This window comes from Ictidomys tridecemlineatus, chromosome 7, assembly GCF_052094955.1.
Source record: "Ictidomys tridecemlineatus isolate mIctTri1 chromosome 7, mIctTri1.hap1, whole genome shotgun sequence".
Taxonomy (NCBI): domain Eukaryota; kingdom Metazoa; phylum Chordata; class Mammalia; order Rodentia; family Sciuridae; genus Ictidomys; species Ictidomys tridecemlineatus.
In genome coordinates this window covers 19,784,875-19,800,067 of record NC_135483.1, presented here as the reverse complement: position 1 = coordinate 19,800,067, position 15,193 = coordinate 19,784,875, and the positions used below count along the sequence as shown (strand labels likewise).

Genomic DNA, 15,193 nt, shown 5'->3' with positions numbered 1-15,193 from the left:
GAATTGAGTGGCCCAGCTATTCAATAAAGCATACAACATTGAAACATCTTCAACTCCTTTAAATTATCATTTGATAAGCCAATCCCAAAAACACAAATGTTCTCTCTGATATGCAGATGTTAACACACAATAAGGAGAACTGGGAGAAGAGAAGTACTTGGAATTAGACAAAGGGGAATGAAGGGAAGGGCATAGGAAAGACAGTAGAATGAATCGGACATGACTTTCCTATGCTCATTTATGAATACACAACTAATGTAACTCCACATGTTCAACCACAAGAATGGGATCCTAATAAGAATAAGCTATACTCCATGTATGTACAGTCCCTCAAAATACACTTTACTGCATGTGTATCTAAAAAGAACAAATAAAGAAGGGAGTCAGGGGAGGGATGAGGTTGTGGGGTTGGGAAGGACAGTAGAAAGAGACAGACATTATTACCCTATATACATGTATGATTACATTAGGGGGATGACTCTGAACCATGTAGAGCCAGAGAGGTGAGAAGTTGTGCTCCATTTGGGTACAATATGTCAAAATGAATTCTGTCGTAAAATAAATTAATTAAAACATAAAATTAAAAGAACAAATAAGAAAATCAAGCATTATCTTTTTAAACTAAAATAAGTAAATAAACTGTCATTATCATTTGACCATTAGAATATCATATCTTGGTGACCAGCAGCCCTCCACCTAATATTTTTTTAAAATTGGTTTTATTTTTTAAATACATGACAGTGGAATGCATCACAATTCTTATTATACATATAGAACAATTTTTCATACCTCTGTTTATAAAGAATTGTTTGCACCAATTCATGTGGTCTTCATACGTGAACTTTGAATAATGATGTCTATCACATTCCACCATCCTTGCTAATCCCCTGCCCCCTTCCTTTCCCTCCCACCCCTCTTCCCTATCTAGAATTCATCTATTCCTCCCATGCTCCCCCTCCCTACCCCACTATGAGTCAGCCTCCTTATATCAAAGAAAACATTTGGCATTTGTTTTTTTCCTCCACCTAATTTTAATGCAAAATTTCGCAGACACTCTGATGCCAAGTGACTGTACTAATTTCCCATTTTGTGTTGAAGAATCTAACTATCTAGGTTTCTTTTTCTCTAAGAAGTAAATCTTTTCTTTAGTTACCTTTGGAGTCCTTCCTTCCTCTAAAGTAAAATAGTGCAAACAACAGACAAGAATAATGAAATGAAGAGGACTATGAACTAAAGAAAAGAATGGAGTTAAGTCATTTAAAAGACAAATTCAATTGGCCTCAGCAATGAATGGAAAATACTGAGAAATGTGAAAGAAACAGACTCGCATGTTTTTGAAGTTTCCTACCTAGGTGAGTGTATTAACAGAAGAACAATTTATCTAAATGCAGATTAATTTGAAGTAACTTTGGAATGCGAAGAAAAATATTGAGTATTAGTTTGGGCCACATTAACCTTAAGCCATTTGGGGACCACCACAGTATCTAAAGAGACAGAAACACAACTGAGATATAAATTGAGAAATATAAATTGAGACCATTTAGGTGGTACATGAAATTATTGGCTTGGGTCAAAATAACCAAAGAAAGAATGTAACTATGTGTCCAGGAAATGGATCATAAATAATGCAGTAATTGGAGAAATACTTGAAAAAAAAAGAGAGATCCAACAAGATTTAAAAGTGCATAGAAATGCAGAAAACAGGAATGAGGAAGCCAAGGGAGAAGAAAAACTTCAAGAAGGAAGGAAAATCAAACACAGCCTGATGCTTTGAACCATTAATCAGTCAAGACCAAGGAAGGTTTGCTGGTTTTTTAGCAACTGCAGGTTTTCCAGAGTCTTCCATGACAGGCAGCTGCAGAGTAATGAAATGAAGTTACATTGAATCCAGGAGAAAACTGTAGTAATAAATTGCAATCTCCAGTGGAGACCATTCCTTCAAGAATCTTGGTTAAGAAAGAAGGTAAAAAGGGAAGGGAATGTTTCAAAGGGAGGTCGAATTCAGAGTAGCATAACAGAAACTCTGCTTTGCAAGTAAGTATGCTTTTCTTTTTCCTTTAGGCCCTGTTTGTAAAGTACCTTTGTCTGTGCTTATGAAGAATTTTTTTTGAATTAGAGATTGCTATAAAATGCATATGATACCCAACTATCATCATTTCAATCATATGAATGAATCTAAATGGTCATCTCATTGACTCCCATATGACCAAAGTTACTGGAACTCTAAAATTATGTTTATTTTTTATTTAGGCAGTATGTTTTGAGTTTATTCACTTGAATTACCTGTTTGAAGTATTGTTAAATAAAATATCCTGAAACATAGTAATCACCAAAAGTGAAAAATTTTTCTGAACATGTACAGCAAGTCAGGTACTGCTATTAGTACTTTTATTTTGCTGATGTTTACCTCTTCTCACAAGAATGAATGAGGTAAGTCCTGCTTCTTACCTCCTTTTCACAGAGGCAGTCTGTCTCTTCCTAGCACCACTCAGGGAATAAGTGGCAGCTGTGAACTCAAACCCAGAAGACACCAGAGCCTCAGTTTGTACCCACCCCACCATCTGGGCTCTCCCTCATCAACTGTGACCATCAATACATGCAGAGACATTGCAGAAGATGGTGTCTCGTTTGTCTACTTTTGTCTTCACTAACATTCAGGAGTTTATTTCTCCCTCCTGAATTCAACTTGCACAACAAAAAGGATAGCTAAGTCATTCATGTAATTATACCAGCATCCAGACAAATTCAAACTTGGATATGTTTATCCCTGTGTTTGAGAAGGTTCCTTAGCTACTCCAGCTCACTCTCCAACTGGGAACCGAGGAAAAATCCAACTGGCATGAGGAGGTCATGGCCATGAGGCCTTTGGGCAAGGTATGAAACTGGGAGCTTTTTCAATGGTTCCTGACTGTCAAAGTTAGAGCTGAGATCCAGGGGGAAAGCAAAATTTATTTCACATGAAATCCATCCAAGATATTTATAGAAAAAAAAAAAAACATTGTGAAGGACAAAACTCTTCCTTTCAGACTTGGGATCCAAATGTTCAGAATGCTTCAAAAATAATAAAACAAAGGAGAAGCTACTTTTCCCTGAGCTCATATTAAATAGATGGATCACAGTTTGCAGCATGACTCCACACATATTTTTTTAATTTCCTTATTATGAGCTACACAGTTAACAACACAAAATTATATGAGGTCAAGAAAATAAATGAAGCAATGTGAAATTCTCCAACAAAAACTGAAACAATAGACAAAGAAACTGATATATGGATATGATGGTGGGAAGAGAGATGTAAAGGCTTTCTGTGTTCCTCCTCATTTTGAAATGTACAGTGCATCAAGAAATGTGGATATTCCTACAATCATCTACAGAGATACCATTTAACCTAATTCATAAAACTGACATTAAATGAGCATTGAACAAGATCTAATCTAAATATACATTAGCTCCTTCACATTAAGTGTTCAGAATCAAGTAAATAAAGAAAATCAATTAATATGCCTAACTTCTAGAACTATGTGTCTTCTTGACATGACTTTATGGTAACATTTTGGATACAATCTAAGTATACTAATTGGAAAAAGAGGGCAAAATATATGTTATGAGCTTTTGTGTGTCTGTACACTAGGAGATTCATATATGCTGTCTCATTAATCCTCGGGTTATCTCTCTCTGGAAAGTCATATTATCACTTTTCAATTTGCAAAAACAAAAACAAAAAACTGAGACTCTGAATTAAATAACTGGGCCAAGTTCAACAAGAAAGTAGGAAAGCTGAGATTAGAACTCAGTTCTGTCTGGTTCCAAAAGTCTTTGCCCTCCCTGAGTAATAAAAACTGTGACCTCTCAAAATTTGAATGTAATAGAAATATAGAAATCAAATAATAGGTATTAAATAGTAAAAAGGACTCATCTTTACAATGAGTGAATAAAATAGATTCCTATGATGTGCTTGCTTCACATTAGAAAATGAAATAATCCCTTGAATAAAAACTAGTTTATAAATAGAAATATAATTTATCCATTGATAGCCTTTGAGAACCTAAGCATAATCATTTTAAAAAGAAACCCCATTTGAATCAAATGTATGATATGTCAAGATCATTGTAATGTTTTGAGCAACTAATTAAAAAAAAAGAAAGAAACACTCAGGATCTGGGTGCAATGGTGCACACCTGTAATCCCAGCAATTTGAGAATCTAAGTCAGGAGGATCACAAGTTCAAGATCAGCCTCAGCAACTTAGTGAGACCCTAAGCAATTTAGCAAGGCCCTTAGCAACCTAGCAAGACCCTTAAAAATAAATGAAGTATTGTTAAATAAAATAGCTCAGTGGTAAGGTACCCCTGGGTTCAGTCCCCAGCACCAAAAAAAGGGAAAAATAAAAGAGAGAGAGAGAGACTGATTTTCCAGTATAAAGTTTGATTTATACTGGCCAAACAATATGTGCAATACTTCATCAAAGAATATTCATTGGATATTCTAAAAATGGAATTTTACATATTATTAAAAGTAATGATTTTATTTTATTATGTTGTCATTATAAGGTGAAGAAATAAAATCTCAATATAAATTGTACATTAATTAGAATGTATATTGCACATAACAAATTCCCAGTTGAACTGGTTAAAACAATAAATGAAATGTGTTAGCTCACATGATGAAAAAGATCTGAAATAAAAACTGGCTTCAAGCAGGGTCAATCCAGGGGCTCAAAACATCACCCAGAAATCAGTTCCTAAGCATCTCTCTGCTCTGCTCCCTGCTTGCTCCTATCAGGCTCCCCTCGAAGGCTCTCCTACATGTCTCTGCAGCAGCAACGACTCCATAGATAGAGCCTTCATAGCCTCACCTCACACTCTTGTGGGGAAAACTAATGATCTCTTCTTAGGATTTCCACAGAGGAGAGACAGAACTATTTTTCTCTTTTAAAAAGCTCCTAAATTATCCCACATTTCATTAGCTCTGGTTGAACTCCCAGATCCACCACTATCAGGGAGATAAAATGTGGTAATTCACGAGACTCCAGGGGAGCTACCCTGTTACCGAGACACAGGGACACAGATTGGGAAGAGCTCATTGCTGGAAGGAGGACTCAGGATTTGATGAAGATGGGAAAGGGGCCTTGCTTGGCGTCCTCCCAATCGAAATGTCCAGTACCAATTCAAAGACTTCTGTGCAAGAGAATGACATGAACATAGTCAACCTCACAGGGTGAAGTAATGTAACAATGAAAAATACAGTAATTTTATTAGGTAATAGGTATTCATTGATTGCCAAGTCAGAAGCTGAGCACTTTACCTGTTCTCAATAAATCCTGATGGTACATATGAGGCGGGTGTTATTATTATACCCATACTCTGCAGATAAGAAAACTGAGACTCAGAATATTTAACTGTTTTCCAATATAATAGAGGATAAAAGTCTGTCTCCTCTGGAAACTACAGAGGACTGGAGTTTCAAAGGAAACTTCTAGCTGAACACCAAGGCTATGAACGTCATTCAATATATAGTTTGCACTCATCACATGTGAACATCAGGTTGCCTGATGCAGTGACTGTGCTGGGTGCTGAGTTGCAGAAAAGCTAATTTGTGACCTCAACATGCACAGGGCACCCACTCCCGACTTCTGCCTCAACCCTACCCAAGCCCTCCTGCGTCCAGGCATTTATACACGCTTTCTTCTGACTTCCTCTCCACCCATAAGTCTCCTCTCTTCATGCATCTCCTCATCCTTAACATCCACAACTCCTCACTGCCATCACCTTACACTTAAACCCCGGGCATCTCCATCAATTTGGAGACTGTGTCACCACAATTAAAGGTTGTTAATCCTAGCTGAGCTCTCAGTGCTACCTAGAGTCATACCGAGTCTTTTGCTGTTTCTTTCTTCCTGCAATTGCCCTTTCAAATCCTCACCACTCTCCTCAGATCTTTGGCTCCTCTGTCTCTATTACTGACAGCAATCTGCTTCATCCACTTCTTCACGAGAAAAATAGAAATCATCCGACAGCCATTTACTCAAGTATATTCCTAACCCAGCCCTGGCTCCAACCTGTGTGACTGGTCACAGAATGTCACATTGACTATAAGTCTTCCTTCTCAATCCACCTGTAAAGACAAATTGGGAAAACCTGGTTCATGCCCTTAAGAAATTAGAATTGAAATAAAGGAAATACAAACTTGCTTTTGCATGCCTTCCTCTAAATGGAAGAGGAGATCTTGGGACTTTGGAGAAATACTTTGGCCACTGTGGACTGTAGTACGGTACATATAACAGATTAAGCCAATATGCTTAAATAGAGAAGAAACCTGTGAAAATTTAGAGGGGTAAAAAAAAAAGATGAGAGTTAAAAGGAAGTTTCTGCAGGAGTTTTCTAGGACTTTCCATTTCTTGATTGCAAGCACTTTCTAAATTTCAGATAATGCCTTCATTTCCTTGGAGACATCCCTGTGATCTTATTAGATTTGCTCTGCTGGTTTGGTTTGTTTCTGTCATTTCTGCTAAAAATTGTAAATATAGAATATTTAGCTTATACTTGTTTCTGAAATTGTTTCTCTTCTTCCCGTCTCCAATGCCAGATTCTGGTTCAAACCATCATCATCGCTTATCTGAACAACTGTGCTGGCCTTCTAACTGGTTTCTTATACTTCCTGTGCTCTGTCAACATTTCATTCTACTCTACAAAAGTTTTCAATGGTTTCCTTTTGTTAAGAAGCAAAGGGTTTAACAAAGATCAAATTCACCCAGTTATCTAGCTAAATATGACAGGCTCCTTTTACAGTAGGCTTCCCACTAGTCCTGGCCCTTTTACCACTCCAGAACTCACTCAGTCTGTTCTGCTTGAGATCTTCATTCATTCTTCCCCCTCTGCCTGACATACTTTTCACTGACTAAATCTATTCGCCCTTCAAAATTTTCATCAAATGACATTTACAATCACAATAGTGTTCATTCAATTATTTTTTAAGATCTGGCTGTGTTAAGGTCTGTAAACAAGTCAAAATAACAGCTGGTATTTTGCCAGGGGAATGTTAGAGTTCGTAAACAAGTCTGGATGATGCCTGGCAAAATGCCAGAGGAAGTGGTTTGAAAAGTAACAAAAGCGAGTTATTAAGTGTGGAGATTCCTTATTGGTTGACTGATGTATCTAGTTTATGCTAATTAAGATAAGCTGTGCAAAATGTATAAATAGCTCTGTTGTCCTACAATAAAGGGCTCCCTCTCCTGCTGTATCAATCTACAGAAGTCATTCGTCACCCCCCCCTCCCCCCTGGCTACTCTGCTGCAGCCAGACCCCGGCATGGCTGCCCTAATGATAATGCCCTGTCTTCATCATCATTGTCTTCACAGTATCTGGTACATGGCAGGAAATCAATGTGTATTTGTTGTATCAAGGTAAGAGTGAAGTACAGATCCAAGATATGCTGCCTACATAATATTACTAACAGGAGACAATATCAGAGGAATAATGAAATGAATGAAATACTAGAAGATAACTTTCCAGATATGAATGAAAACCAAACACCCAGAAAATGTTTTACAAAATACAAGGCGCAGAGACAATAGCTTCATACTGTACCCAGACAATATTTAAGAAGCATTCTACCTTTCAAAGAAAATAAATGAGTGTCTCAGTGGTATCTTCAATAATTCAAAACACAAAAGATGAATTAGCATCATCAATATTTAAGAGACAACAATTTACAAATGACTATCTAATGGACCAAATGAGCTAATGATTATGAGTATAAACTTTAATTTAAAAAAAACTGCCTGGGTTTGAATTTTGATTTCACTTACCTGTTGTTTCCACCTTTGGCAAGTCACTTAAACAGCTTGTGCTTCAATAATGTCATCTTCAAAATGGGGATAATGATGCAAGGCATTTCACAGAAGCACTAAATGAATCAAAATGTGGTTAGTACTTAGAAAATTTCTAGATAAATATGCTGCTATCTAAAATGATAATTCTTTAACCCAAGAATTGTGTGTCCAGTTCAGTTGTACTTGGACTGCAAAAACTGCGAGGGATTTCTTCACATTCAAAGGCTCCTAAGGAAATACACAATTCACCTGAGTCTCCTGAAATGATTATTTGGGACTTTCAATATTTTAAATGTTATAATACTGAAATTTTTCTTTACTTATATAAATACACAAAATAAAATTATATTTATAATATAATGCACATATATAGACATGTGTAATAAATTTTTCAAAAACAAAATTTAGCACAAGAACATCTGCCATTTTCTCAATAACTAATATTATTTTGAAGGTTTAGAACAATGCAATATAACAAGGGAAAAAAAAAGGAAAATTCCCAAGAAATATCAGGAACAAATTATTAGTATTTGCAACATGCTATTGTCTGCCTACAATTTCAAAATAATTGATTTATAAGAGAAACTAGAACCAATGATAAATTTTAATAGAATAATCACATATCAAATATGTTATAAACAATGTTTTAGAAAATATTTTCACAATAGTAACCACAAAAAAATTTACTTAGAAAAAAAATTTCTCAAGAAAAAGTAGTATCTACATAAGGGAAAAGTTCACTTTACAAAGGGACTATAAAAATGAAAGTTAAGTAATATTGTGTTCTTGGTGGAGAGGAGAAGAACAACCACAACAATAAAAATAGTTTTGGATATTGTTTTGTTTTTGTTTTTTATTGCTTCCCATATGCCAGAATCTCCTAAAAACTTATAAATATTACATCATTTATTCCTCAAAAAAATCCCTTGAGGCAGTTCAATAATTATTTCCATTTTGCAGATGAGTAAAGACTTAATTTTTTCAAGTGGTGCACCAAAACATTGACCAAGACAGATCATTTTCTTACCCATGCAACAAATCTCATCAAATTTGAAATAATTAAATCATGCAAAATCCTCTGACCATACAGAGAATTAAACTAGAAATAAATAATACAGAACTACCTAGGAAATCCCCAAATATTTCAAAATTAAACAGCACTCTTCTAAATAGCCCATGGGTCAAAGCAGGACTCACAAGACAAATTATATATTTTAAATTGAGTGAATCTATCACATGTATGGGATTCAGCAGAACCAGCAAGTAGAGGAAAATACAAAGCATTAAATAATATATTAGAAAACAAAAAGGTTCTTAAATAACTAATTTAAACCTTACCTTAAAAATTTAGACATTGAGCCAGGCATGGTGGCACACACCTGTGATCCCAGCTGCTTGGGAGGCTGAGGCAGGAGGATCGGGAGTTCAAAGCCAGAATCAACAACTTAAAGATGTCCTAAGCAACTCAGTGAGATCCTATTTCTAAATAAAATATAAAGAAGGGCTGAGGATGTGGCTCAGTGGTTAAGCGCCCCTGAGTTTAATCCCCAGTATCAAAAAAAAAAAAAGAAAGAAAAATACCTAGAAATCGAGAGACAAAATAGGCCCCAAAATAGCAGATGTAAAGATAATAAATATTTTAAAAGTCACTATTAAAATTGAAAATAGAAAAAAATCAATGAGTCCAAAAGTTAGGTCTTTGAAAACATCAGTAATAATTATAGCAAGCAAGAATGTTCAATAAATACAAGAAAAAAACAATATCAATGTCAAAAGTGAAAGGGGAGGCACTACTACAGATCCTAGAGACATTTAAAGAAGAGTAAGGGAATATTAAGAACAATTTCTGTACATGAATTCAACAACTTAGATGGAATGGACAAATTCACTGAAAGACTTTGAACCAATGCTCTCTGAAGAAGAAACAAATAATGTGACTATTCCTATACTTAACTTTTAAAAATATATTTGTAATTTAAAATCTTTCCTTGAGAATACAACAGACACTAGTATGGCATTATGTATAAACGTGGAAATATAACCAATGTGATCCTGCAATTTGTGCACGTGGTAAAAATAAGAATTCATACCCCATTTGAATCAAATGTGTGATATATGATATGTCAAGGTCATTGTAATTTTTTGAGCAACCAATAAAAAAAAGAAATATATAAAAATATACTAATGAAAAAAGAAAATGAATCAACCTCATTACAACTGTGTCCCTGTGGTCCTTAAACTGAGAGGTCATGGTCTTTAGTCTCCTGAGACCAACCTCTGGGATCCATGTCTGCATCTGTATACAGGCTCGTGGTCAGTGCCCAGCGCATAGAATGAATTCATACCAATACACAATGCAAGCCCAGTATAGATCTTGGGTGTCAATACTTGGTGAAAGGACAACCAAAACCTGACAGAATCCAACCAAATGATAGCTGTAGGCGGCAATGTGTATTCTGGAAAAGACAAGTTTACAAAAGAAACAGCAGAGAAAATAGACTTTAAAGTACTTCCCCAAAGCAGGGACTCATTACACAGACAATATTACAGGAGATGGAAAACCCAACACAGAGTTTAGTGACTAGTGCAGTTTGGAGAAATTTCATGGTGATCTGAAATTAATGAGGGCAACAGCCTAGAGCCCTGGTTGTACACCAGCTGCTTCCTGCAGTATGCCAACACCTGGGAATACCTGCTGAGCACTGGACAAGGTGTTGTCTTGGAGGTGTCCCTCTACAGGGACTTATTTTCTTGTGAAACCAGGGCTTCATCTGAAAGCAGGGTGTGGATCACTATAAGAAACCATCTAGCAGTACCTGCCTCCTGTGTGGTGAGCTATATCACATGCTGTCACTAGAGATCCAGGGTTGGATTCAGAAGAAAGAAATCCACATGACATGGAGATCACCTCTGCCTGTCTTCAGAACATCAAGAAAACCCTTAGACCTGAGATGAGGGGGAAAATGTGAAGTTTTGTACTAGGACTCAAGAGAGGCTCAAGATACAGAAAGGGTGGTAGAGCATACGTATTGAACACCGCAAGTGTGGTTTGACAAAGGGCCTTGGCTCATTCAGGTGATCACCCTTGTTCACCTTCTACTAATGCTGGTTTAGAATAAGCTGGACTTACTGAATTTCACAACTATTCCTATCTGTATCAAAAATCAAAATTGGAGCTCACCAGAGTGAATGGGTCTTCCATAAATTCAGAGAGCTACTGATTTGCAAGTACTATTCAAAAAAAAAAAAAGTATGTGTAGACTGTGAATGACCAGCTCCCTCTAGAAGCACATTGTCCCATCAGGTGCTCTATATGATACAGCTTTCCTAGCTTATGTCCTCATACTTCAAGAAACAGCTGCTTCCACGGAAAAAGATAAATACATACATAAATCTTTCCTCAAAGAAAAGTCTTCACCCCATGTCCAATTATGGTACTTGCTCCCTTAACTGAGATTCGAAACTTGCCCACAGTGTCCAGTTCTTTTCTTGCCCCAAACTCCTCTTCCTCTGAGTCAAATCCCTGGATATCTGAGTAAGAAAATCAAATATGGAAGAAGGATTTTAGGATTACAATTAGTAAAATCATTGCCAAGCTTTGGGTGAAAATATGTGGCTGTGTTCATGGGAATGGATGTTGAAAGTATTCAAGGAGGAAGGAAAAAGTCATTTTTTTTTAATTTTGGCTGAACCTATAGTTATGAATGAATTTACCAGAGACTGAATTCAGTGTTCTAGTTTAGGCAGCTATGGGTGAGTAATGACTACGTGGACTCAGGGTCAACAAAAAGTTGAAATTGCTTGGTAGAATAAAAAGAAAGAAATTCTAATACTGAGAAAACAGAAATGCAGGAATGAACATATTATATGATACAACTCATCATCTCTACCAAAGACACTCTTCTCTCAATAAAAAAATTAAGACATTAATTTGGGGGGCTCACAGCAAGTATTTTTTATTTTTAAATGAAAAAGACTAAGACAGCAAATATCTGAACTCAAGGCACATAGTAAAAACACTTTGTTTGCTGACAGCTTTGTTCTAATTATATATTCATGCGTGTGTGATATGTATTATTTATAGAAATGTGGAGGCTGGAAAGTGTGCATGTGAATATAATTTATATATATTGATTTGTGTTATAAGCTGTGTATCTCAAAAATATTTGAGATCTTGTCACTTCTCTCGTTGGTTTACCTGTGACTTAGCACACACAAGTCAGCACCAGCAAGAAGACATTCTTCTGAAAACCAGCTCCACTCTGGAGATTTTCAATAGAAGAGGGTAAATGTTTGATTAGTCTATCTTGTGCACGTAACCTAGAGAGAAGGATGGCCTGAAGGAAGGACCTCTACTAATTCATGATTAATAACACAAGGAGGCCAAAATGGCCAGGAGTGGAGTTATGGTTTGGATGTGAGGTGTCTCCCAAAAGCTCATGTGTGAGACAATGCAAAAAGGTTCAGGGGAGAAATGATTGGGTTGTGAGAGTCTTAACTCAATCAGTGATTTAATTCCCTGATAGGGATTAACTGAGTGGTAATTGAAGTGGTAGGGTGTGGCTGGAGGAGGTGGGAATTAGGGCGTGGCTTTGGGGTATATATTTATATCTGGTGTGGAGTCTCTCTCTTGCTGCATCCTGGTTACCCTGATGTGAGCTGCTTCCCTCTGCCACCACGATGTTCAGCCTCACCTCCAGCCCTGAGAAATGGAGCTGGCCTTTATGGACTAAGACCTCTAAAACTATAAGCCCTCAAATAAACTCTTCCTCCTCTGTAGTTGTTCTGGTCAGAGCAGCAAAAAAGCTGGCTAAAACAAGTGGAGACCGACAGTGGGTCCCCTGTCGGGTAAATGCTGGGCAATTTCCAAAAAAAAATCCACCAAGGGAAGAAGGGGAGACTCCATGGAGAGGGGAGAGTGTGACTGCCTCCTCCTTGTGTGATCACAAAATGTGGGGTAGACAGAAGCATCAGACAATAATATCCAGATCTGAAGCCCATAAGAAAAGAACCAGGTAAATATAACAACTGAAAGTTCAGATTCCTCAGGCTGGAGTCGGGTTGAATCACTCTGACAAATCATTTTAACCATGCAAGGTATTGACTTTCAGGAAGCTGACCAAAAGTTACCCCATTATTATATATTGCTAGGAAAAAAAAGTAAATTGATACACAGTTTTAGAAAGCAAATTAGTAATTTTTATCCAAGACCATAAATTAGGAGCCAAGGATAGAGCTCTTGCCTAATACGTGCAAATCCCTGAGTTTAATTCTCAGCACCCAAAAAATAATAAATGTATAAATTACTCAAATCTTTGCCTAGATGGTTCTATTAATCTCAAAGAAAACTACTCAAAGAAAGCAATAAGAAAGAAAAATACAGCCCTGACTACTGATATCTATGGCCATCAGCTAAGTTGAGTTTCTCTGCTGTGAATTTACAGAACATCAACATCAGATAAAAACTCTCCATGATAAGAACACTCTATAATCAAGCCTGACAGAGATAAAAAATAAAATAAAGACACCCTGCAACCACAAAAATGACAAAATGTCCTCCATCTCAGCTTAACAAAAGAGAATATTGCCTTTTTTACAAATAAAAATTCTATCTGCAATTTGTTCATCCTGCCACGGCAATAAAGATAACTAAGATAAACAATCCTGGAATTGTTTTGCTTTCTTTCAGTGCTCAATCCAGAACAGAACCCAATTTCCAGGAAATATCTTCAGAATCATCTAATCCAGGCCCAAATCTTACAGCAAGTCCCTCCTGACTTCCTTTTTTCTGAAATATCCCTTAATTCCCTATAGGGTGTATCACGTGAAAGTGCTTGTCGAGATGCAGCAAAGAGAAATTGATTTATCCCAATGGGGATAAATAAATTAATTAATAGAAATTAATTTATCCTAATGCCTCAGAGCATTAGGTCTTAATTTTCTCATGGAACCTTGCTGAGAAGAGCTGTATTGTTTTTTTAAGCTTAGCAATAATCCTAGAAAGGGAGAATTGTTATCATTCCCATCTTACATGCAGAGAGACAGACTGAGGCACAGTGGTAAGGTAAGTAGGCTACAGTCTAAGGACTTGAACCCAAGCAGTCTGGCAGAGGTGTGCATCATCAATGCTATGCAGTTTCCAACAAAATGCTGCCATGATCAATTTAGTTATCTGGAGTCAAAAACTGGTTTTATTTATATAAATGCCACCATGACTTTTTGTGTTCAACCAGAGCACCAAGGAGAGCAAATCCTCTTTCCAGTCTCACTGGCACTGTGCTCATTCAAATCTTCATTATCTCCTCTCAACTCCTGTAGAAATAATTTACCTCCGATGCATAACAGAGTCACCTCCTATAATCCAGCAGAAATTCCTCAAGGAGGTGTTTCCTGTATACAGCCTTGATCATGCAGTTTCTGGCAGATAGATAGATAGATAGATAGATAGATAGATAGATAGATAGATAGATAGATAGATGATAGATAGATAGATAGATAGATAGATAGATTTTTAAAAACACTAATCTCTACAATTATTCATCGAATCTTCCAACTGTTGGCAGCTGCCATCTATTTTCCAACTCTATTTTCCATTAACCTTCCTCCTCCCAGACAACCCAAACCATTTATCATTTCCTGAACAAGTCCTAAATTTTCTTATCTTTATGCCTTTGTTCACATTCTCATAAATCTACTGCCTCTAATCAAAATCCTATCCAAGCTTGATCCAACTCAGTGTCAATCTCCAAGGCAATGTAGTTCCGCAAAAAGACAATGGACATGGCTTTATAGTTGTTCCCAAAACTCTCTCCACAGCCTCCAACATACTCCTCCTGCTCTCTCAGTTAAAAAAAAAAAAAAATCAAGTTAGCTTTCTTTATGCTCCTATGCTTCTTTACATAGGTTTATTTGCAGGAATTATCACACTCTATCTTACACAGTAGTTATTTTTGCTTCATTTTCCTATTAGGTCATAAAATCCTTTCGAACACAAAATGTTTTATTAATTTTGATTCATGCCATCAAGTATGAAATAGTTATCAACAAATGAATTGAACAGTGTGAACATTCATATGTCAAATATAACAAAGTCCAGGGGTCATGACTAAAGGCTAAGTCGTTTGCTGCTGAAAATTCAGAAATTGAATGAAAGAGACTGCATATGAAATTTTAGGCCCCAAGAGAAAATCTGGGGCTAGGATTTCTCTCAAAAAAAGAATAAAGATTGTTTTTCTTCTTTCTCTAGGGATGATAATTTCAAGTTAGTAAGTTGTCTATATTCAAATGATACTACTTCCCTTTTCTTCCCATACTTGGCCACAAGCATTTATGAGTTGGGGCCATTATCAACCAATATGGAGCA

General features: G+C 36.5%; 1 long non-coding RNA gene across 1 annotated transcript in view; it reads right to left on the bottom strand.

The window, feature by feature from the left end:
• The window catches only part of LOC120892914 (uncharacterized), a 182,847-nt gene that overhangs the window by 106,846 nt on the left and 60,808 nt on the right, over positions 1 to 15,193 (bottom strand). The window contains exons 3-4 of the long non-coding RNA XR_005737732.2: positions 9,169 to 9,312; positions 7,807 to 7,904 (exon numbers count right to left, since the gene is read on the bottom strand). This is a non-coding gene — a long non-coding RNA (uncharacterized LOC120892914). The remainder of the gene's footprint in view (positions 1 to 7,806; positions 7,905 to 9,168; positions 9,313 to 15,193) is intronic.